Source organism: Eurosta solidaginis, chromosome 5 (assembly GCF_040869045.1).
Source record: "Eurosta solidaginis isolate ZX-2024a chromosome 5, ASM4086904v1, whole genome shotgun sequence".
NCBI classification, from domain to species: Eukaryota; Metazoa; Arthropoda; class Insecta; order Diptera; family Tephritidae; genus Eurosta; species Eurosta solidaginis.
In genome coordinates, this window is record NC_090323.1 from 104,789,728 (window position 1) to 104,814,202 (window position 24,475).

Genomic DNA, 24,475 nt, shown 5'->3' on the forward strand with positions numbered 1-24,475 from the left:
TATTGACTGCGTATTAGCAACATGTTATTTTCAACAACCGATTTTAAGAACATATTAATCAACGAATGCATACAATTGGATACCGAAAGATTATTTTTTTTTTGGCTCAGTGAACATTTTTATAAATTTCTAAGCGTGGTCCCCGCGTCAGTGATATGGTAAACACTCCGAGTGTATTTCTGTTATCAAAATGTTCTCAAAAATCATGTAGGAAAAATTAAACAGGAGCACGAGGAATGTTGGAAGAGGAGCTCGGTCAAAATCTCGTCGGAGGCAAATCGCGCTTATGATTTATTTTTAATTTTTCATGAGCCAAAGTTCAAAGAGTTTAACCCTGCGACTTCGGCCGCTTAAGATGAACACCAAAGTGGCATGGTTGATGGTTGTAGCCAATTCAAACTCGCATTAAATTTAAATAGTTTGTTCAATCTTAAATGTACCTAATATAACCGTTGATAGCGTTCTCAAACAAAAACGTACATTTTGAAAATGAGATTTTTCTTGCTACGCAAATTGAGAAATCTTTTTTTTTTCGTGCCTTAATAATCACATAAAAGTAGTGTAATTAACTACAGCAGATGATGCACCTACATTAAGGCCCTTATTATGTATGTCACCGTGAATGTTTGCGTCGCAGTCACTCACATTCACATTCACCCAGAAGTTCGTATTTTACAACTTCTTATGTATTTGCGTTTGTCCTCTTACGTAGTCACTCACTACGTATTCACAGCGACTGCCAAACCCATTACGTAGCCAGTATAGCCAGTGCAATTTTTTTGGAATAACATTGTGTCAACCAGCTGGCAATATTGCAGTGAAACACCTGACAATTTGAAATTAATGAAAATAGCTCGTAAAAGTAAATAACTAATAATAATTCGCGCTAAACGATTACAAAAATATTGATATTAGAGAAAAATTCCAAAGTTTACAAACGGCGATTTCTCTAATATCAATAACAAAAACAATTGTATAAAGCAATATGAGCAATACTCGCAGATTACAAAAACATTTCAAATCTTTTAATTTTTGGTGTTACTTTATAACTTGAGACCGGCTCCAACAAATTCAACCAAATTTCTACGGTACATTTGGCATATCATGTAGATGGTTTCTGTAAAGTTTGATTGAACTTGGTTGAGCGGTTCATGAGATGTATCACACCAAGCTACGGCTACGTTTCATACCAATAGATGGTGCTTATTTGCATATTTGCGTTCTTTCATGAAATGGAATAGTTGGTGTTTATTTCCATTTTGCATTATTCAATAGAATTGACGTTTCTAGAATTATAATTTGACGTTCGGTATTTCTCAAGTGAAAACCAAACGAAAAAAAACAAGTAATTTGTTTTGTTTTTTTTTTTTCATAAAAACTGTGAAAAAAATAAATGAACTGGATTTAAGTAAATTCGGTATATGCTGTGCTTCAATTTGGTGAGTAATGTCCCACTAAATTTATTAAGTGTGATTTTGTCGTGTCAAAGAAACAACATTGTAATAGGATTGCGTTGCTTTTCTTCAGAAACAACCATGAATACTGTTGAAATAATCTTGGAAATTGCTGACCGACTGCATTCTGATGAAGATGTCATACATTTCGCATCGGCAAATTCATTTTTGGCTGGGATTTTGGCAACAAGAATTCAAGAGTATCGAGTTCATCGCATTTTTTACGACGAAGCGCTGATGCATTATTTCGGTCAATATTTTAGATTTCTCGAAATCAAAACCCGACATTCCGCAAATTTCAACTGGTTTTTTTTAAATGGTCGCTTCCTTACTGAAAATTTACAATATCTCTTCATTACACAACAAACAATAGTTCGGCGCAACGTGTTCAATCTTCTTTCACGACGAGAAATTACTTATTGGGAAAACGAATATACAGAATCGTTGACTGTTGCCATTAAACTTGCAAATTTACGACTACCAAATCTGATAGCCATAAGATTAACATATACAATGTTTCTTCGAAATACTGGTCAAGTCAACATTAGAAACATTCGCCCACCTGTTTTCGAACCAATATCGCTACAACCATTTGGTAACCTTACTCATGGATCCCTCGAGTGCAACGAATATATTCACCAGCGTCCCGAAAATTGTTGTTCCTACACTTTTTTTAAGAATGAATGAAAAAATTCAAATTAAGAATGAAAAAATTAAAAAAAAAAAGTAATGAAAAAATGTATTTATGATGTGTTGTACTGATTCATGTGCATCTGATCGAGTTTTCTTAGACAAGAGTATGAACAATGAACATGGCTGCCATTTTGGCAATAGGAATTTTTCAGAACAATGGAAAGAGAAACAACACAACATATCCGTCACATCGTACTTTCGGTGTATATTGACATTAGGTCTTTTTGTTATGAACTATGGAGAATCAACACGTGTGTTCAATATTTATATAGTTTTCGAATCATAATTGAGTATTTCTTCATTTTCAATTGAATTCATATCAATATTTATAATACATTGGGAATTCCTTCTGGAAGTATGTCGTATCGTTGAACAAGAACATAGTAGAAAATTGTGGCAATGATGTATCATGTTTTTCTCTTCAAATTTATTTTTTCAAATGTTCTTTCTTCGTTCATTTTACAGAATAAATTTAGTGACTTCAACTGTATCTAATCGTGCGCACATGTTTTATTATGTTTTTCATCAATTTTTTTGCACGGTTTGTATTTTCGTTTTGACTTTTGGACATATACGTGTGGGTGTATTTCGACCGCGCATTTTTTGTTTGCACATGAGCTTTTCTTAAATTAAATTTCTTGCGTTGAACATGGAGTTTTAGTGAATTTTTTTCCTTTCTCTTGAAGAGAATGCCTCGAGCCATACGTCAAAATATCGGTCGACGTACGCGTAGTGCTAACAGAATGTTACTTCAAAGAAGAGCGCAAAGTATTGATGACCTGTTACAACAAAATGAAATACGACGTGAACGATATGCACGAAATAGATCTGCAGAACCACAGCGGCAAAGAAATCCAGCATGACCAAGACAAATATGGCGTCGTGTTCTAGAAAATATGTATCGTGCTGCTTTTAATTACGATCCACAAATTGATTACAGTATCCATGGATATATTGGATTAATCAGTGCGATATGTCCACATTGTGAAGCAGCTAAGTTTCTGGGTGAAACGGCTGGCATATGTTATGCTAATGGCAAAGTGAAATTGCCGGCATTTGAAACTCCAGCTGATCCACTGCACTCATTGATTTTTGGAGGATCACCAATGTCGAAGCATTTTATGCCATATACAAGAATATAATTCATCATTTCAAATGACTTCTTTTGGTGCTACAAAATTATAAGAGACAATTTTATGCCGACATTTAAGGGGATTACTTCATGTGGAATATCTAATTGTTCTGTGGATCTAAGTAACAGTTTCTAAAATGTTTTTAAGAATTCTGATCCAACATCAAATTACATTGCATACACATTACAGGTTCAAGGTCAGATTTATCATCGAGCGGGTGCATTGTTACCATTTCCTGACGCTAACCATCAATTTTTGCAAATATATTTTATCGGAGATGAAAATCGTGAGTTGGATGAGCGTTGCACAATGGGCTCACATACAAATCGAGCGATTATTTGCGATATCCAAATAACTTTTCATCAGAACAATGAATTGGTGAAATTGTTCAAAACCGCTCTCGATCGTATGCCATCTGATAATCACAAAATCATAATCAGAGCAGATAAAACGCCTTTTGGTGAGCATGCCAGAAAATTTAATGTACCGACGATTGAAGAAGTGGCAATTGTAATTGTTGACGATCAGTTTCAATCCCGCGATATTGTACTTCATCGTAGACATGAACAATTGCAGCGTATTTCGGAGCTTCATCGCAGTTACGACGCATGACAATGTCCAATTCTACATTGGAGAGGTAATGATGGTTATCACATTAATATACCAATGATAGATCCAAGAACCGGTAAATAATATACTTATTATATTAATCAGATATTAAATAAAAACTAAAATTTTAAATCGAATGAACATATTTTTTACAGGTCGAGATGTTCAAAAGAAAATTAGTGCGATGAATTATTATTCTTATCGATTAGTGATTCGTGCACAAGAACAAAATTACTTTCTGAAGTTTGGTAAACTTTTTCACCAATACATTGTAGACATGTATGCAAAAATTTAAACTGAACGTCTCAATTTCATCCGATTCAATCAAGCCAAATTGCGATCTGAAGAGTACATACATTTGCAAGATGCAAGAGCGAATGATGCAAATGTGAATGATATCGGACGTCTGACGATATTACCAGCTTCTTATATTGGTAGTCCACGCCACATGCACGAATATGCACAAGATGCTATGTCATAAGTTCAAAAATACGGCCGACCAGATCTGTTCATCACTTTTACATGTAATCCGATGTGGAACGATATAAAAAAAAATTTGTTGGACGGTCAGTCACCAACAGTCGACACGATGTTACAGCACGTGTATTCCGGCAAAAACTGAAGGCACTGATGGATTTAATTGTGAAATTAAGCATTTTTGGAAAGGTACAATGTTGGATGTATTCGATTGAATGGCAAAAAAGAGGTTTACCACACGCACACATATTGATATGGCTGGTACGTAAAATAACACCGGACGAGATTGATAGCGTCATATCCGCCGAAATACCAGATCAAAACATCGATCCAGAATTATTTGAAGTGGTACCAAAAAACATGATTCACTGTCCATGCGGTGAAATAAATATGAATTCACCTTGTATGTTCGATGGGAAATGTTCAAAGCGGTATCCGAGAGCATTCATTTCCGATACCATAACAGGCAATGGCGAATATCCATTGTATCGACATCGATCATTTGAAAATAATGGTAAAACGGCGATAATGAGAGTGCGCAATCAAACCATCGAAGTTGACAATCGTTGGGTCGTGCCATATTCACCGATACTGTCAAAAGTTTTTCAGGCTCACATAAATGTTGAGTACTGTAACTCAGTAAAGTCTATCAAATACATTTGTAAATATGTGAATAAAGGAAGTGATATGGCTGTTTTAAGAGTAGATGGTGAAAATAGAAATAATGAAATCACTCAATATCAAATGGGCGATACATAAGCAGTAATGAAGCAGTTTAGCGTATCTTTTCGTTTCCTTTGCACGAAAGACATCCTGTTGTTGTCCATTTGGCAGTTCATCTGGAGAATGGTCAACGAGTTTATTTCACTACTGAGAATGTACAGCAGAGAGCAGCACAACCACCAGCAACTACTTTAACTGCTTTTTTTCAATTATGTGAAATCGACACATTTGCCAGAAATTTGATATATCGCAATATTACACCTGGAATGCATCATTGAAAAAATATCAACGGCGTAAACAAGGAAAACCAGTTGATGTTAATCCAGGTATTTTCCAAACAGATGCCTTGGACAGGATGTATACGGTACATCCCAACAATGCTGAATGTTTCTAATTGCGAATGTTTTTGGTAAGCATTTGAGGACCAAATTCATTTCAGGATTTAAGAACAGTTCACGGTCATTTTTATCAGACATATCGCGAAGTATGTCAGCTCTTGCATTTGTTAGATGATGACACTCATTGGGACGCAACACTTCATGATGTATCGATTTCATCTCATCCACAGCAAATACGAATGCTATTTTCGATTATAATATCAACATGCATGCCATCGAATCCAATTGAATTGTGGAATAAATATATGCCCCTATTACCGTTTACAACTCAACTCTGGTTGGGTTGAAATTTCGCTTTATGCTTTCCGATTACAACTCAACCTGCCGAAAAAAATGTCGGTTGAGTTGTCTAGTCTAACAACTTTTTGTGGCATTACCGTTTACAACCTTGTATTGGTCAGTTGTCAAAGACGTCAAAATCTTACAACTGGTTACTAGCAGTTTGCTCATACAATTATGCAGTTGTTTTGAAAAAATGTTAAGTTTTAGAAGACGGTTCACCACCTAATTTTTAACAAAAATGTTCAAAGTTGGTATCAAAAACACGTTTCGACCTCTGATTTAAGAATCCGAAAACAAAAATTAAAAATTTAATTTTTGTCATATCATTTCGGTTAAAATTTTCATATAGTTGTATTTTACCAGACTTTTTGTACACACTAATGCAGAAAGGCGTTGGACCCACCCAGGGTTATTTTTACAAATCGCGGACAAATGCCGCCAACACAGAAAGATCTTCTGTGCAAAAAAACTGTGGATCGGGCCTCATATTACGGACCCTCTCTGGGCCATTTTGTGGGTTTTTGTTAATATTTTTCGACAGAAATAAAATTTTTAATTTCCGCTTTCGAATCCTAAAAACGGAGATCGAAACGCGTCTTTTGATACCACCTTTAATAAAAGTTAGATGATGCATTGGCTCATAAAACGTTAAAAAAAAAAAAATAACAAAAAATTTAAAGCCGGTAGTTAAACCTTTTTTAATCAAACAATAATCGAAAATTTTGTACACATTTGTAGAAAAAACAACGTTTACACGAAGGATTGCATTGAATAACTTTTTGACTTTATGGAGCGACATTCCGAAGTTGGACGAGGCTGGCGGCAGTACGGATGCAGCCAAAAGAGGTGAAATTATGCGAACGTGAGTCCCATTGATACTAATCACTACTCCTGGGAATCCTGTTTTAGAGTAAAATACAACTTTTACTGTTTGGGTTTTAATCCACTTCGCACAAATATGCTCCTCAATAATATACAAAACCAGTCCAACACCAAAATCATTTCTACAGCATTTTTGATAGCTGCCATCAGCAAGTAATCGGAGTGTGGCGCATAATTTTAAAATAGGTGTTAAGCCTTCCCTCGAACGCGTTTGCCGAAATGGTTCTTAATTGTGTTTAGTAATGAGCAAAATGCTTCCTTACAAATCTGCAAAATTACTTCATTTGAAACTCATCTTTTGTCACTATTGGAGTGATCACGCGAATGTTTTCCGTATTCGCGACATGTTAATCACCAACATTTTCGCCATTTTAAAATATATTTCATATCATATAATATCTTGTAATAACAAAATCACGTTTGCAAATGCTTAAATTTTCACCACAAATTGATCAGCTGTTCATTTATCTGTCAAATCATCACTTTCTTAGGTTGGCAGCACCAATTCAACTTCAACTGAAATAAGTTGTAATTCGTAATGCCGAACAGGAGTTGAGTTGTCTGAAAGTTGAGTTGTTTTAATTACAACCCAACTAAGTTGAGTTGTATACCGTAATAGGCCCTATAAAGATTACATGACTGAAGATATTTTAATTCGGATGCGTCGTAGAGCAATGGATCCTGATTTGCTGATTACATTGGAAATGTACAATGAAGCTTTCATAATAATTGAAGATATGTGTCTTGCGATTGCCAATAAAGAATTGGGGCAGTTAGCTTTGATTTCACCAAATCGTCCAATGCATTATTTATTTGATCGAGAGTTGCAGCGTGAACAACAATTCGACTGTGACGATTTACCTACATTTGTTCAATTCAACATCACCAAATTGAACAATCAACAAAAGGATATATATGACAATGGCATGCAAGCTGTTTCTGATATTTTGGATGCACCTGGCGGCACCGGAAAAACATTTGTGATTTCAATGATTTTAGCAACTATTCGATCGCAACAGAAAATTGCTTTGGCACTCGCTTCTTCTGGAATTGCTGCAACTTTACTGGATGGAGGAAGAAAACCCCATTCAGCTTTAAAATTGCCATTGAATATACAGGTGGTTGAAAATCCAACCTGTAACATATCCAAAAATTCAGCGATGGCAAAAGTTTTGCAACAAGCAGCGGTCATTCTATGGGATGAGTGTACAATGGTAAACAAAAAATCATTGGAAGCATTAAATCGAACGATGCAAGATTTACGTGGAAACCGAAGGCTTTTTGGTTGTGCTTTAATTTTATTGTCAGGTGACTTTCGACAAACATTGCCCGTTATTTCACGATCAACACCGGCAGATGAGACCAATGCATGTTTTAAGTCTTCCCTTTTGTGGCGATACGTGAAAAAATTAATATTACACATAAACATGCGTGTTCAGTTGCACAATGATCAGTCTGCAGAGCAGTTCTCGAAGCAATTGTTAGAGATCGAAAATGGCAAAATTCCAATCGACAAAACAAATGGTTTGATTGCATTGCCAAATAATTTTTGTACAATTATCCAATCAAAACAAGAATTGATTGAACCAGTGTTTCCAAATATTGTTCAAAATTACATGAATCACGATTGGTTGAGAGAACGCGCAATACTGGCACCAAAAAATGTACATGTCAATGAAATCAATCATCACATTCTGAAAAAATTGCCAGGTCAGTGGATACCGCAATGAATCAAGATGACGCAGTGAGTTATCCAGTTGAATTTTTGAATTCATTGGAACCGTCTGGTATGCCACCGCATTGTTTAAATTTGAAGGTCGGCTCATCAGTTATTTTATTACGGAATTTAAATGCACCAAAATTGTGTAATGGAACAAGACTGAATGTAAAAAAGTTAATGACGAATTTAATTGAAGCAACAATACTGACCGGCAAAGCCAAAGGTGAAATTGTGCTTATACCGCGAACCCCACTGATACCAACAGACATGCCTTTTGAATTCAAGCGTTTGTAATTTCCAGTGCGCCTGTCATTTGCTATGCCAGTCAACAAGGCGCAAAGACAAACGCTTCGAGTATGCGGATTGAATTTGGAGGAGCCGTGCTTTTCGCTATACGTTGCCTGTATGCCAGAGTAAGCATTCCAAATTGTTTGTTTATTCATATCCCAGATGGAAAAAGGAAAAATTTAGTGTATCCAAATGTTTTGGATTAAGAATTGAAATAAAGATTATATAAATTCTATGATATTTTATTCCTTTTCCAATATTTCTATTGGTGTAGCGAAGCACACCTGTTTCCCGCTAGTAAATTATAGAATTGAAAACATTTGTTGTTGTCGTGTAGCGATAAAGACATTTGTTCTTCGATAGGCTCGACCACTCACAAATTATTATGAAAGTCCTCTAATGGAAGTTCAAGGAAACTTGTTGTTTCAACAGTGTTGGACTATAGCATAGAGAAATTGCTGTTAGAGGCGTGCAGATTACAATTGGAAAGTCAGTTGGTGATATGAGCAGACACATCGCATGCGGCACCAACATTACAGAGGTCGGGGATGAGCATGGATAAGTAAAACTTTAGGTTCCGCGAAAGTTTCATAAGCTTTATTGACAACGTGGTTCACAGGGCGGAACCTGGTAAAGTTGTTTACCCTTTGTGTGGATTATATTTCAGGCCTCCTCGTGATTTTCTGGATTTAATGGATGTGTTTTCAAGTTGAAATATCAAGCAGTTGCTTGCTGGGTGTAAGTTTTCGGGGAATCAGCAAAAACTGTTTACCTTTTCTATATGCTCCTTTATATTGAGCTCTTTTTCCTAACTATGTAGATGATATTCAGGGATAATAGGGAGCATTCCGTGACAATTCTGAGGGCAGTATTTTGGCAGGTTTGTAACCTTTCCAAGTGTGTGTTTTTAAATCAAACTTGCTACGCGTAGCAAATAAGCGGTTGACCTTTGTATGTTGTTAGCAATGCTTCTTTATATTTTTCCCCCCAAGTGCTGTCGGCAAGCGATTTTATGATTTTGTTGCGGCATTGCACTACAGGTGCAATTTTGGTACCATGCGCCTTGAAGCTCAGACTACTATGGCCGTATGGGCTGCGCGCAAGCTTCCCTAGGCACAGTCTCGTTGCAGTTTTAACGCTTCACTGTTTGTAACGTTAAACTAATCTTTTTCATAATATAAAGGCCGAAATTTTTTTAGGAAAAACCAAACATAAGTTTTTTTTTCAAGATTTTGGGTTTGAATTTCATTATAAAATTGCTTTAATGTTCTTTCAAGTTTAGAGGGATTAAGAGTGGTTGGCTGGACAAAGCCACTGTGGAAAGCGTCGGGAAATGAGGGTAGTGACTACAAATATCGTTACTAAGATAATGTATGAAAATCAGCCTTTATAAAATGGCGAAAATAAGGTCTAATTTTTCGCAAATTTTTTGCTAAATGACGAATGTCTGTGCAGTCACGGGCTTTTTGTTGTAGCAGTGCATCGCCCCATCCAAAAGGCGCGACGGATCACAAATTGTCATCAATATCCTCTAACGGGAGTCCAAGGAAACTTGCAGTTTCAGCAGGGGTGGACCCTAGTGAGAGGGGTGTTAGAGGCGTTGGTTCCACATTCCAAATAGGACATACATTATGTATGTCGGGGTTGATTCTGGATACGTAAGAGTTTAACCTGTTACAGTCCCAGATCGAAGTTGAGCAAGAGTGACGAGTGTCTGCCTAAAGAGAGTGCGTTCCTCTTCTGCGAGTTCTGGGTATTTTTCTTTAAGAACCGGGTTCGCCGGGCAGTTCCTGGCATAGAGGTCGGATGCCTGTTTGTGAATATCACTGAGTACCTGTTTGTGCTTTTTGCTTCATACGGCTCTGTTCTCAGGTGTCGTATTTCCTCTTAATGCCTAGGTGTGGTCTCTGCAATCAGATGTCTGTTGGGATGCCCAGGTTTCTGGGTATTCAACAGAAACTGTTTGTTCAGCATTTCATTTCTCTCCCTAATGGGGAGTACTCTCGCCTCATTGTATAGGTGGTGTTCTGGGGATATAAGAAGACAGCCCGTAGCGGTTGTGAGAGCGGTGTTATGGCAGGCCTATATTTTCTTCCAGGGAGTAACGTTTAGGCTTGGCGACCATATCGGGGACGCGTAGCGTGCAATCGGCTGCCCAATTGCTTTGTAAGTGGTAATGAGCGTTTCTTTGTATTTACCCAAGTGCTTCCGGCAAGAGATTTGAGGACTCTATTGCGGCTCTGGATTTTAGGTACAATTGCGGTTGCATACTCGCCAAAATTTAGATCCAGATCGAACGTCACGCCCAATGCCGTGGTTGACTGTATCAAAAGCTCTTGATTGGTCTAGCGCAACGAGTACTGTTCTGTGGTGGGGTTTTTGATTTAATGCGTACTTTATCTGCGTGTTAATGGCGTTTAGCGTAGTGGTATGCAGTTTTCGAAACCATACCATACCATACGTGTAGGAAGCTTCAATGTGCTTTCGGTTGTACAATCGTTGCCGTTCGAACCACTTCTGATTCTATCAAGGATGAAGGCTGATCGTATATATAAAAAGAAATTTACCAAACGAATTTATCTCATGAAACTCTAAATTTTAATTAACAAAATTCTCAAAACATGTGTTTCTTATTACCAGGCCTACTTGGTAGCCTGTGATACAGTATTTAACAAATATACAGCATGTTACGTGAGTGAAGAAAAATGTTTGTGCACAAAGACCTAGTTTACATACATATATATTACGAGATTATCTTCATTTTCGTATTTAAGTCCTAATCGTTAATTTAATAACTAGATTTCCCATATAAAGTCCCTTCGATAATCGGTAATTACGAACGATTTACAGATGCCGATCTTTTTTCATAGAAAAAATACCACTTCTAGAGTGTATCTCTAATTGGAGGCACGAAATAAAAAAGAAACGTTAAAATTTAATATAATTTAAGATAATGTTCCAAGGGATGGAACATATGTAAACGCGTAGATTATCTATTGAGGATTTATTGTAGATTAGTGCATAAGTATGTAAACGTGGTCTAAAGTGAAGCTGAAAATATTTTGTGCCTTTTTCTGGGGTAGGAGTAACTCTATTAGAGTTTTACCATTTATATAGGCAAAAATTTTTTCAGAGAAGCAAACGCTATTAGTTTAAACATAATTACTTTTACATTGTTACGTTTTTGGCAACGCATACATGTAAACTTCGAACACTTACGGCAGATGAACCGCAAAATTTAGTTTAGCAATTTTTCATGGTTTTTTTGTTGCAAGAGAAAACATATTCAAAATATTTATTTATTTATTTAAGCCAATTAAAAAAGAATCTTATAGGCTAATTATAAAAGTGTAAAGTAGTTAAAAATGTTAATATAAATTACCTTACTTATAAAAAGTATTTAAAATACTCAGAAAGCCATCTTTCGAACAAGAAAAATCTATCTCACAAAATTTAGAAATTCTATTGAACTCAATTAAGGCTCTAGTAATTGGAGCATTCCGCGCATAAAGAGCCCTAAGAACACCAATATGAAAAAACTCAGAAGCACGAAGAGCTTTAGCCGGAATATTAATGAAAATCCTCTCCAAGAGCACAGGGCAATCAACAACCCCACGTAACAAAACGAAAACGAACGACAGCGATAAAATTGTCCTCCTGTCATGTAATGATTTTAAGTTAATCAATAAGCAACGAGCTTTATAAGTCGGGATAGGATCCGAGAAGCGCAGACTGCGTAATGCAAAGTGTACGAATACTTTTTGGATTCGTTCAATTCTTGCAACATGGCAGGAATAATACGGAGACCAGATGAAACACGCGTACTCAAGTTTGGATCGCACAAACGCGGAATATAAAAGCATTAGCGTATACGAGTCACTGAATACCAAGCTATGACGCCTAACAAAGGCTAGTATAGAATACGACTTAGCAATGCACACATTAATATGACTTTAAAACGAAAAGTTCGAGTCAAATATTACTCCCAAGTCTTTAATTTCACTAACCCGCAACAGGGGCGAGTTTGATATTTGATACACGATATCACGCTTCGAAAAAGTTATTTGGAAGCACTTTTTTAGGTTAAGTGATAACCGATTATTATTTATTTATTTATTTATTTATTCATATTATAGTCTAGGACAATCAGAACCTCCTTACAGACTATTTACTAATATATCTTAACTAATAAATATAAAATATTCAAATAATTTCATTCAATAGCAGTTTAAACCTAAATTTATTTAATGCAAAATCAATATCTATAGAATACAGCAAATTAAACTCCCTCATTGCCCTAGCAATTGGAGAGTTGGAAGCATAAGTCGTTCTAAATCTATCTAACCAGAAAAAATCGTGACATCGAAGGGTTCGCGATGGTACATTGAACCGTATACGTTCTAAAAGATAGGGCGAGTCAACCGTCCCATTGATGATATCATATAAAAATGTCAATGAAGAAGCATTGATCTTCTACTCACTAAAGATTTAAGGTTAATTAAAAGACACCTAGAACTGTATGTTGGAACAGGGTCCTGAAAACGCAAAGACCGGAGGGCAAATCGCAAAAATATTTTTTGAATACGCTCAAGTCGGTCTATATGGCAGGCATGGTACGGCCTCCAAATGAAAACAGCATATTCTAGTTTAGACCGCACTAGGGTTGTAAATAAAAGTTTTAAAGTATAAGGATCACTAAAATCCACACTGAAACGGCGAATGAACGCGAGTGTGGAATAAGACTTCGCAATGACATAATTAATCTGACTGTGGAATAGAAACTCGCATCAAAGACTACACCAAGATCTGATATTTCATCAACAACCCTCAGCGTAGAGTCCCCAATATGATAAGAAACAGGAAGAACATTTCGAGTTTTAGCAAAGGTAATACTAAAACATTTACTTATATTTAAAAGCAGACGATTCCGTTTACACCAGTCCATTACGTTATCAAGATCAGCTTGGAGCATAGTGGACTCAGATTGAGTCGTGATTGGTGCAAAAATTTTCAAATCATCAGCAAACAATAAGAATTCAGCATAACTGAAACAATGACGTATGTCATTAATAAAGACAACAAATAATAAAGGACCCAACACACTCCCTTGGGGTACACCAGAATTGGCAGTAAACGACCGCGAAGAAATACCATCTACCACAACAACACAGCTACGATCTGCCAAGTAAGATCTCACCCAAGATAGCATACTAGAATGGAAGCCGAAGCCAGCAAGTTTAGATATTAGTAATGAATGGTTGACTTTGTCAAAAGCCTTCGAAAAATCGGTATAGATAGTATCAACTTGCGCCCTCCTATTAAATGAAGAAATACAGTATTCAGAAAATACTGCTAGATTAGTTACAGTTGATCTGCCAGGCATGAATCCATGCTGATTAGGTGAAATCAAGGTCTTTACTGCGAAGAATATTTTATCCTTAACTACAATTTCAAACAATTTCGAGACAGTGGAAAGTTTAGAAATAGGACGGTATTGGCAACATTACTTTTATTACCACTCTTGAATATCGGGGTAATAGACGTTACCTTCCAAGCGTTTATGAAATCTCCATTCCTGAGAGATTTATTAAAAATTAATAAGATTGGATACGCAACTGCTGCAATATTTTTAAACAAAAAAGAACAGAACCCATCTACATCCATTTGCACTGACGACTTGATCACCGAGATGCCACAAATGACATCTACAAGAGTCAGGGACAATTGACCAAAATTAATAGGGGTGTCATTTTCCGTATCTAGTTCCTCGGTGAGAAACGTCCCAGTCTCAAAATTCGCCCCGAAAAAATCAGCAAAGAGGTTGACAGCTTCGCCGAGGGAATACGCAGATTTTCCATTGTAAGAAACTTTAGATGGGATACTTGCACACGACTTTTTAGCCTTAACGTAACGCCAAAAAGATTTAGGGTTTAACTTAATATTCCTTTCAAATTTAGCAACTTACTCTTTATGAAGTTTCTTACTCAAAGATTTAAACTTACTTGAGTATAATAAATATTTATCCTTATGAAGACGCATCTTCGATAATTTATACCTTTTAAAAAACTTATTCCTTAAATTTTTAAGTCTTTTCAACTTTCTTGTATACCAAGGTATTTTGTAACATTTCCTTTTCTCTCGAGGAATTAAAGTGGAGCAAATTTCATTGACTTTAACTTTGAAAAGATCAAAGCATTCATTTACACTCTTCCCAGAAAATATAGTATCCCAATCATGCAAATTGATTCTATCGCTAATGGCATTAAAGTTGCAATTTTTGAAACAGTAATTATCCGGTAGCAAATCTAAGTCGACATTTCTAAATTCGTAAAACTCCAGTTGCAGGACAAGAGGAACATGATGCAAGCCGGGGCATGACAGAGGGTCGAGACATTCTTCCAAAGAAAAACTCATATCTTCACAAATTAGATCTAATGTTTTAAACAGTTTATTTAAAATTGAATTAATTTATGTAAGATTGACGCTTAATAAGTTGTCAACAACATACGTTTCGGAAAAGCTAGTTACATTGTTGGGGTACAAAGTTAAACTCTCACCCACTGGCGCCCAGCTCACATCTCCTATATTGAAATCACCTAAAATACAAAAATTACACTCTGATTTCGTAGAAACTAAGTCTATAAGATTATCAGCATGTGCTTTATACAAACTGTCAATACTACCAGGCGGAATGTAAGATACACATATAAAGAGTGTCGACGACCCATTGACACATACACACAGTTGATCCAACCGCGTGTCCTCATTCTGCAGTGAAATAGATGATGAGTGATATTTACGCCGAACAGCAATTAAAGTACCACCTCCTCGGTACCGATACGCCTAATTTAAAACTGACTAGCCTTAGTTCGGACAGATTGGTACCACTTTTTACGAGCTTGTCGCATTTCAAATAAGTTTTACCAATGCCAGAATGTTTCGTGACATACCTTAAAATATCATCCTCGGTCACTTTGGGCAAGAACGATGAGACGTGCAGCCACTTCATACTCGAAGCTACACACAGTTCCGAGTTGCTATTTACGCCAAGAACCAGTGGCTTACTTAGATTCTTCTTGGCACTCCTCCCTACCAGTAAAGGTGCAGGAACATTATCATTATTCTGCGTGTTACTCACAGTATGAGCATCCCGCAGTCCAAAATTTGCAGTTGATGGGTTATTATTTTGGGCTACCACCGTAGCGAAACTCATTGGCAACGAAGTATTAGTACCAGTGGCACAAGTAGTAGAAGAGGTAGTAGTGTTGATAGACACAGAGGCAGTAGAAAGTGGCACCGAAGCAGCGGAAACATTCGTTAATACTGGTTTAGTTTTGCTTTTCTTACTACCCTTCACAGTCGGACTAGAGTTAGTACGGTTCGCACCAAGTTTATTATCTGCACCCTTTGAAATAAACGGCTGGGTATTATTATTCGGCAAATGTATGTCTCTGACATTATTATGTTCAGTCGCATTACCTTTTAGCAAAGACTGAGTAAGAGGGTTATTTGTCAACACGGTCATGCTATTAATAGACGTATCAACAGTATTTGATTTTGGTACGCCAGCAACATCATCGGCAGCAGCAGCGACAGCATCCCGCATAACCAAAGAGCAAGCAGGAACATTAACATTATCAGACAACTCTTTTTGTTTGTTTACATTAAGAGCATTGTCCGAAACCATCTTAAGCAAATCGACTACAGCCTTTCTCAAATCTACTATTTCCGACTTAAGAGAAGTTATAACAGCATCTCTGTCTTGTAGGTTTGTGGACAATAACTTAAATTCGGCACATAAAGCATCAAACTTTCGTGATAACTTTTTATTGTCATCACGAAAGAAGCGTAAAGAGGAATGCATATTAGCATCTTCTGCATGCAAACCATCCAGTTCATTGTCCACAGTGGGTTTCGCATTATTTATATTGTTTGTATTGTTTGTGTTCAATGAAGAACTTTCAAGTGGTCGTTCACACGATACAAGTGGTGATACAGGCGGGCGGCCATGCACTTCTCACACAAAAAAGATTTACCTGCCGAGAGCAAATAGTCAACATCGGTTTGCACAAAACCAACACAATGCAAGTGAAAAATTTCTTTGCACTTTGCACACTGAATTTTTGGATCTATGCGATCAACTTTTTGTTTGCACACACAAGGCATTTTAAAATTAAATGAATATTCGATTAACTAGACAGCGGTTAGCGTCAATAAAGTTTATACACCAAGAGTCAATATGTAATTGCACGACAATTGGTCATAAAAGTACGCGATTAAAGACGGTTTATTATGATAAAATTCACCATAATGCGGAGCAAAGAAAAAACACGTCCGCACTCCACGCTTCGTTGGCTTTATATAGTTACTAAGTTGATCCAAAGCTTCTTGAAACAATACCGCATCATGAAGGCTATGAATAGGCAAGTATATCTTAAGGTCATCTGCATACAGCAAGAATCTTACTTTAGAGAAGCAAGAGCGAATATCATTAATAAACATGACAAAAAACAGTGGACCCAGGATACTACCTTGTGGAACACCGGAGGAAGCAACGAATGGATGATACTTAACACCATTAACTACAACCATGCAACGACGATTAAATAAGTAGGATTCAATCCAACTCGAAAATACTGAGCCTGTTAGGGCTAACTTTTTTATCAAAATAACATGGGAGACCCGATCGAATGCCTTGGAAAAGTCAGTATACACAGCGTCAACCTGATATCCTGCCTGAAAAGCTGCGAGGCAGTCATCCGAGAAAATAGTCAAATTAGACACAGTTGAACCTCCTGGAAAAAACCCATGCTGCTCTGGACACACAAAATTCTTAACACAGAAACGTAATTTATCTTGGATGATACATTCAAACAGCTTTGCAATGGTGGAAAGCTTTGAAATAGGCCTATAATTAGTAATACCATTTTTATTGCCGCTCTTGAAAATAGGTGTAATGAACGCTAATTTCCACGTATCAATAAAAGTACCTGTAGATAACGAATTATTAAAAATTAACAACAGTGGATAGATTAGGAAATCACATTGTTTAAACAAAATTGCAGACAAACCATCCATATCGGTACTCGTCGGCGTCTTAAGCCGAATAAGCCCATTAAGAACATCTTCCTTAGACAGTACTACATTACCGAAATCAATAGAAGCCTGAATATTAAAAGTAATATTATCATGATTGTCAGAATCAGAAGTAAAATTGTTCAAAAAGTATTCAGCAAAAATATTTGCAGCGTCCTCCGGAGTATCGACAGCTTTTTCAGCAAGAAAAAGAGAGGACGGAATATTCGAAACTGATTTCTTCGAGTTGACAAAGTTCCAAAATGATTTTGGGTTAGATTTAAGGTTTTCTTCAAAATTTAAAATATAATTTATGTGTAAGAATTTCTTATCATACTCTTTATACAAGTCGAAAAACGTTGGATTTTGAGTTTTTTTAAATTTACGGAAACATTTATTTTGCAAATTCCATAGTTTCATCAAGGCTCTGTTAGGCCACGGCACCTTGTATTTCTTTTTGGAAGCCAAGGGTATGAAATTTCTACAAATTTGCAGAACAGTAGACTCAAATATCTCAAACCTTTTAGTGGTATCAAGACTGCAAAACAAATTATCCCAATTCATTTCCAGCAAAAGATTATTCAAGTTCGAAAAATCGCACCTCTTAAAATTAAAAGAAAAATTATAGCTGATAGTACTAGCTTCGGCAAATTTATAAAATTCCAGATCAAGAACTAATGGAACATGATGCAAATCGGATTTTTTAATAGGAGAAATACATTCAAAAAGTGAAAAATTTAGATTATTAAATAAAAATATCAAATCCAAAGTACGGCCTAGTCTATTTGAAAAGGATTAATTTGTTTAATATCAATACTTAAAAAACTATCTATTAAATATATTTGACTGGAGCCAATGACCTCACATGCTATTAAAGCCGAGTTTGATAGAGTCTGTGACCATTTAACATTACCCAGATTAAAATCACCCAGCACGCAGAGATGATCACCACCAACTTTCTTCAATGCCAGTGACGTAATATTATCGACATGTGCAGTGTACATATAAGTCGTGGCTACTATTGGGCGGTATACATATATGAAGCACAAACAAAAACAGGGTCTGATGAGCCTCGAATGTATACACATAGCTGGTCAAGTAGCGCACTATTATTTTCCAGTATGATTTTAGAAGCATGATGTTTGGAATGTGCCGCAATGAGAACTCCACCCCCTCGTGCACAACCAGTAAGGTTTGCATTTCTATCTTTGCGAGAAACATTGTATAAAATAGGATCAAAATATTCCTCGCTGAAAAAGTTTTCATTTAGCCACGTCTAAATGAAGAAGAAAATATCATATTCTTCATGGGAGCTAAATAGCCGCACCAGCTGGGATTTTGTTCTAACCAGCCATATTCTGCATATACAATTTTAGGTGATTATTTCCTCCATCTAACTAAATCGATTGCCGTCGGACATTGGTTGAATTTCGTCGTTTTTTGGCTTGAATTTAAACGGGCGCACAACAATATTTATATATTAAAATAATATATGTATGCATATATTAAAACAATATATGTATGTATGTGGGATAAAACGTTGATGAACGAGCTTGTACCGTCATGACGGCCGTAATATTTATTGCCCTGCCACTATGTTACATTATGTTGAACTTCATCATCTTCTTAGTTTCCACATAACTACTTTTACTTTGCCACGTTTTTGACATCGTACTCTACTCGCTATGTAACGGCCGTTATATAGAGGTACCGATTTGGAGTAAACCGCACTAGTCTTGCTAGATAAGTATCTGGGAATTAATCTTCTCAAGATTCGAGCATACTGATCCTACGGTTATTGGTATGGTTTGCGTGATCACTTATCTTATGGATTGGGCAAAGCACGGGAGCCATGTGGTCCTCCTACAATATTTTGAAACAGAGTATATGCACGTGTTTAAACAACTGTTTATCTCCATGCAAAAATTAGATGAGCAGGAGTAATGTTTCCTTAAGAAGAGGGCTTAATAGGAATACAACCGCACCCCCTTTATTTATTTATCTACAGGACACAGTCCTCACGGATAGGTAACATTTTGAAATAACAGTATGAAATGAAAATAACAAAACAAATTACAGTAAAAGTATATAATTACAAAAACACAATACATAGAGTTAACTGTAACAGTTGCAGGGCATTATATACATACATTTATTTATTCATTTACCGGTCTACGAATCAAACAATTATACAAACAAAACAGGCAAACACTTAACTTAAAGATATATGCGCAAAGTCATAGTAAAAATCAAATAGGTTTTAAATTTAGTGCGATAATAAAAAACCCATAACACCAGAAATGCCTACCTTAGTTTGCTAGCCTTAACAAATGAGGACGTTCGTTTTTGGAGGCTGTTACGTGGCTGACTGTTTGGTTGGTGAGGAGCGGCGGCAAGCAGGTATGCTTGCGGGCCCAGGCAAGCTCGTCGTCTTGGGCGGGGTATTGCACCACCGACCTCACCCGCAGCCACATGAACAAGAAGGGTTCATACCTGCATATGTATAGAAAGGAGAGAAAAATCTGAAAAAGATAGAAATAAACGTGAGGGGCAAAGTTATAGAAGGGAAAGCATAAGGGGCCGAAAAAGGTGAAGGTCTGTCCTGTCAAGTGGAGTCTACCCTCCCTCTTCAGTGCAACTTGCACCGCACCGTGGGCACTGTACTGCTCCTATCTACTTACAGTGCCCCCAAACCTGACATAAGTGTGCCCGTCTGTCAATAAGTCATTTTTCCCTATTACTCACCTTCACCTAACCTTGCCACGCGCAAGTGCAGCACCAACACCAAACCTAAAACCTTTGCCCTGCATCCTTAAAAAACCTATGTTTTCATCCATACATAATACAATTTTATTCACAATTTAATTTGGCTTAGATCTATATCTTCAGGCTATTTATCCTATGGAACGCAAACCCGAGTTTATTGAAGCAATATGAAAATCGATTATAATTAAATTTCAAAACCGTAAACAAAATAATAACCTACGAGTTCAATTCACTTCAATCCAATACAATTGCTTGTAAAGAAAAGCAAAAAAAAAATAAAATAAAATAGAAAAGGAAAATTATAAAAAAAAATTATTTACGAATCACCCTAATGTATATTTTACCCTCAAATTCAAAAGGAAACTAGCGCCTAAGCTGATCACCCTAGTGTATATTTTACCTTAATATCTAAAAGATAGAAAGAATTTAAAATTAATGGAAAGCTACAGCCTAAACTTAAACTTATTTTGTGTACTAACAACAATATTGTAACAATTCAAATTGCTGACCTACGACAATAGGAAAGGTATGGGCAAAGAAAGCAACAAAACTAAGGTATATGATGAAGAATGCTTTGCACAAAGTAAGCTTGTAACTTAATTATGTAAATATGTATATTATTATTGTATATAGAGTAGGCAATTATGTTTGTACACATATTTTTATTCGTTTTTCTTTTCTATTCCTGATCTTTTTGCTGATCTCTTGTGGGGATTGCCCTCACTAGGGTAGGCACCTTGTCGTTGGTGTGAGGGCTTAGCCGAACTCCATAGCGCCGACTATGAGGCGGAGCTGTTTAGGACTGACATCTACGCCGTTTATGCGGACCGTGCCTATTGGACGATTTGCAGCCAGGGGATAAATTCGGTTGTATTCGAACGGAGCCTTCCCCCACCTCGGGAAGTATTAATGGCCTTACCACAGTAAGGGGCGCTGCTGTGGCGGACGATTCTTTCCCCGTATATAATACTGGACCGCTGATCCCGCCTTGTCGGGCAGGTGGTCGTACGACCAAGATGAACGACTCATTACCTGATTGTAATAAGGACGATGTAAAGAGGAGGACTGAGTCGCAATCCAAGGACGACAAATACGAATTAAGCGATGCGTCGGACTCGGGGAGCGAGAGTAGTGCTGATTCAAGGAACCCCGTGTTGGAGAATCACACAAATGAAAACAGAGTAGAAGAGTGGAGAAGGCTACGAAGCAGAGGAAGTAAAAGAGCTCTCTCGCAGTACCGTGCAGCACTAAGAATTGTCCAACGCTTGGGAGCAGTGTTCGACCCAACAAAAGTGGAGATCGAGGCGTTTGCTGAATTGGTGATGCAGTACCTTTAGCTTTTGTCATTTGTTCACTAAATAGAGGTTCTCACAGTTAGGCTCAGGAATAGACAGAAGGGGAGCACCGCGTATAAAATGACCTGGAGTTAAAGCTTTTGGATCGTCGGGGTCTTGTGACATTGGTGAAAGCGGTCTGGAGTTGAGGACCGCTTCTATGCGAATGAGGAGAGTGTTGAACTCCTCAAAAGTAAACTTCTGATTTCCGGCAACCTTGGTTAAGTGAATTTTAAAGCTTCTCACTGCTGCTTTCCACAGTCCTCCCATGTGGGGGGCGGGATAAACTGCCATGAGGGTCCGTGGATAGCATATTTGCTTGCGATGTCTTCGGCAGCTTCCTGGAGAAATGCGGTAAATTCGCGTTGCAGGCTGCGTTGGGCTCCTACGAACGTCTTACCATTATCGGACATAATCTTTGAGGGGATGCCTCGACGGCCCACAAAACGGGCGAATGCTGCTTTGAAAGCTTCAGTGGTGAGGTCTGAGCAGACTTCGATATGTATGGCTTTGGTGGAAAAGCATACGAAAACGCAGACGTATGCTTTGGCGTATGATGCACGTCGAAGAGTTGACATTTTTACGAGGAAAGGCCCTGCAAAATCTACTCCAGTGGTATGAAAGGGCAGTGAGTAAGTTACGCGCTCTGGTGGTAGAGCGGCCATCACTTGAGATTTCATTTTTGGCTTATAGATAGTGAATTTCTTGCACTGAAATATGCTATTTTTCACCTTTTGTTTCAGGCGGGGAATATAATATTCTTGTTGAACCATGCGGATCATAAGTTGGGTATCGGCATGGAGTAAGGTCGCATGGAGGAAGTCAAAAAGGATAGCGCAGTACCGTGAGTTGTCGAGTGTGATTATGGGGTGCTTTTCGTTGTGACTCATGGAGGCGTCCATTTACGCGTAATAGTCCCATTTCATCGAAGACCGGGTTGAGCGGGAGCAACGAACTTCCTTTTCCGAGAGACTTTGCAGCTTTGAGGTCTGTGATCACTTCTCCATACTGGTTTTTCTGAGCGTTCGCAATGAGCTGCACCTTTGCCTGACGAATCTCTTGCTGGGTGAGATGAATTGTGGAGGGTATCAGCTGTTTCCTGGACTTCGAGACAAATCGGCGAATGTAAGCGAGGACTTTCAATGCTCGAGCGAATGACGAAAACCGGTCGAGAAAGTCATGATTTCCCAGTGAGTGCAGGGCTTCTATCCGTCGTTGTTCTGGGGGTGAGTCATTATGATGGCTATCTTTCGGCCAGTCAGGAAGGGAGTGTAGGAGCCACCTTGGGCCGATTCACCAGAGTGAACAGTCGATCAAGTCCTGGGGTCGACATCCCCGAGTGCCCACGTCAGCTGGATTTTCGCCACTGGGTACATGTCGCCACGTTGCGTTACTGAAATTGTCGAGTATCTGGGATACGCGGTTTGCTACATAGGTTTTCCATGTATGTGGTGGCCTTTCGAGCCAAGCCAGCACTATGGAGGAGTCTGTCCGCAGAGTCAAGTTGCTCTCTGTGAGTTTAAGCGAAGCTCGAATATGCTTTACTAATTTTGAGAGGAGTAATGCTCCGCAGAGCTCTAATCGGGGAAGGCTCACTGTTTGTAGGGGTGCAACTTTACTTTTTGCTACGAGTAAGTGAGAGGATATAGAGTTATCGCTGTGTTGAACTCTTAGATAGACGCAGGCACAATATGCCTTTTCAGAGGCGTCGGAGAAACCATGTATCTGAGTGGGCACGTTGGGTGTGAATTGAACCCAACGTGGAATTTTTATATCTCCAATTGCTGAGAGGTCTTCCGTAAAGGATTTCCATTTGAGAAGTGAACCGGGTTTGACGTGCTCATCCCAATCCGTTCCTTCCATCCAGAGCTGTTGCAGGAGAGTTTTTGCTACTATCATTATAGGCGATAGCCATCCTGCCGGGTCGAAAAGTTTCGCGACGGACGAGAGAATATGTCGCTTGGTTGCCGAGTGTGCGTCTGATATGGGGTTGTACGAATAAGAGAAGGAGTCTTCGATTGCGTCCCAGCGTACTCCAAGAGTTTTTGTGGAGCTTGAGTCGTGGAATTTTAAAAAGTCAGCATCGAGAAGATCAGATTCGGGGATTGATTCAAATATTTCTGGGTGGTTCGCTGTCATTTTTTTGAGTGGGAAGCCTGCTGACTTTAGTGGTTCGATGAGCTGAGTCATGGTTTCGTGAATGGACTGTATGTTATGTCCGCCTGAGAGAATATCATCCACGTAGGTCTCTCGCAGGAGAACGTTGGTAGCGAGGGGGAGTTCGGCTTTGCAGTCTTCTGCGAGCTGCTGCAGGGTGCGAATCGCCAAGTAGGGAGCACAGTTAACACCGAAGGTTACTGTTTTTAATTTAAAATCTTCTACTGGGCCTTGAGGAGATTGACGAAAGAGTATTCGTTGGAAGTCTAGATCTTCCTTGTGGACATATATTTGCCGATACATCTTCTTAATGTCGCCGTTAAATACATATTTGTAGAGTCGCCAGTTGAGTATAACGACCATTAAATCATTTTGTAAAACGGGACCTGTATGAAGCACGTCGTTGAGTGAGATGCCGGAGTGAGATCGTTTGGATGCATTGAAAACTACTCGGACTTTAGTAGTTTTACTATCGGGTTTGAGC

General features: G+C 37.9%; 1 protein-coding gene across 4 annotated transcripts in view; it reads right to left on the minus strand.

Annotated features, from left to right (window-relative positions):
• Rab8 (RAS oncogene family member Rab8) overlaps nucleotides 1-24,475 on the minus strand; it is a 252,562-nt gene that overhangs the window by 3,178 nt on the left and 224,909 nt on the right. The window lies entirely within an intron of this gene.